This window comes from Delphinus delphis, chromosome 13 (genome assembly GCF_949987515.2).
Source record: "Delphinus delphis chromosome 13, mDelDel1.2, whole genome shotgun sequence".
Classification (NCBI taxonomy): domain Eukaryota; kingdom Metazoa; phylum Chordata; class Mammalia; order Artiodactyla; family Delphinidae; genus Delphinus; species Delphinus delphis.
In genome coordinates this window covers 44,498,004-44,500,029 of record NC_082695.1, presented here as the reverse complement: position 1 = coordinate 44,500,029, position 2,026 = coordinate 44,498,004, and the positions used below count along the sequence as shown (strand labels likewise).

General features: G+C 31.6%; 1 non-coding gene across 1 annotated transcript; it reads right to left on the bottom strand.

The window, feature by feature from the left end:
- Positions 1 to 371: 371 nt before the first annotated feature.
- Positions 372 to 476, bottom strand: LOC132436708 (U6 spliceosomal RNA). Its single transcript, XR_009521859.1, has one exon. It is a non-coding gene; the product is annotated as a U6 spliceosomal RNA (small nuclear RNA).
- Between the last annotated feature and the right edge of the window lie 1,550 nt (positions 477 to 2,026).

Genomic DNA, 2,026 nt, shown 5'->3' with positions numbered 1-2,026 from the left:
TTAGGAGTTTACATTTCTCTTTTCAAAGTTGTTTAGCTATTTATCCCCAAGTAGTTCATATTTCTTAATGCTAATGTACATGGGTATTATTTATATTATGTATTGTGACAAAATATACATAACATAAAATTTACCATTTTAAGCATTTTTAAGTGTGCAAGTCAGTGTCATTAAAGTACATTCACATTGTGGTGCAACCATCACCACTCCAACTATAGAATGTTTTTTATCTTCCCAAACTGAAAATCTGTATCCATTAAACAATGACTTCTCCCTCCCTCCAGCCCCGAGAAACCACCATTTTACCTTCTGTCTCTATAGATTTGACTCCTCTAGGTACCTCATATAAATGGAATCAGAGTATTTGCCCTTACAAATAAAGATGCTTCAGGAATTCACATGTCATCCTTGTGCAGGGGCCATGCTAATCATCTCTGCATTGTTCCAATTTTATTGTATGTATTGATGAAGTAAGCATTATTTTTTATTTCAACTTCTGATTTTATTCATTTCTAGTATATAGAAATACAGTTCTTTTCATTTATTGATCTTGTATCCTCTAACCTTGCTAAGCTTAACCAATCACACAGATAAAATTACAATTACAAGAATTTTATTTATTAAAGTGGAGACTGACCTTTAGAAGGCTGAAGAACAGGGCATACTAGTAAATTTGACCCTATGTGAGCCACCGAGTCACACCTAATTTGTAGGAGTCAGGGAAGAGATTCACAGAAACAGCTTGTTGGGTGGAGCTGAGGAAAACATGGAGATTCGTAGATTCCACGTTGCCTCCTAGAGAGAGGAACACTATTTTATCTGTCTTTGCGCTGCCAATGTACACTTAAAGAGATTGTTTCTAAAAAGGAAAAACTCTCTGCTCCAAAACTATTTCTCTCTGCCAAAAGCCAAACATTTTCCAGCAAATGTAATGTTTAACATTAAAAAAGAGATTTTACAATGTATCTAAATACTTATACTTGTCCTTAAAACTAAATGAATTGATCAGTAATAACAATATTGTTTAAGGTCCCAACTCTCTACTAGAGCTAATACATGTAAGTCTCTCTATAAAAGTGTAAGAAGAAAAGGGGAAAAAATCCAGAAATAAAAGCACTTAGCATCAAAAAGAATAGGACAAAATGAGAATTGAGAGCAAATGATGCTTTGTAAAAATAGTCATTACAAGAAGAGGATTCTTTTGCAGAAAATTAGAAAGCATGTTGCATTGGTAAATCTAAAGCAGGCTTTTATGAAAATGGAGTAATATCAAAATGAGGGAGTTCTTGCAAATGCAAATCATGATTGCAAGACTTTTTTTTTTTAAAGCAGTGAATAATACATTGAATAAGGCAGAAAAGCAAATTATTGAACTAAAAGAGAATCCTAGGAAATTCTCTGAACTCCAAGGAATAATATAAGGCAAAGACATAGAAGTTAACAAGAAAAAAAAAGAAAGAGATGGGGAGGGCTAATTTGGGAAATCTGATATATAGGAATCCATATGGAAAGAAAAGAAAAAGAAGAAATAATCAGAGAAGAATATATTTCTTTTAATGTCCAAGTATAAGACACAAATATTTTCATAAAATAATTCACTAAGTATCTGGCAAATAAGTCATCACCTTGTAACATTTCTAAATTATAAGTGTAAGAAGAATTATTATATAATCATCCATGTTAAAGAATTGGGTTATCCATGAAGAAAAAATACTTGAAGACTAGTCATCTACAAAATTAAATTCTAGAAGAAATGGGGCAATTTCAAACATGTATTGATTCAGAAAATGTATCGTTCACATTCTCTTTATGAAAAAAAAGTATGTATAAGAAAATAATTATGTCTGCATTTCCCTGAATAATACCTCACATACTTGTGGCCCAACTGGACAGTCTCTAATACAAAGTGCCTGTACAAAATGCTTACCATATTACTATTAGATTTTTTATTTTTTCATGTATAGATTCATAGAAGTTCTTTATATACCCTGAAAATGCTTTATATGTGTTGCAAATGTGGAATGTC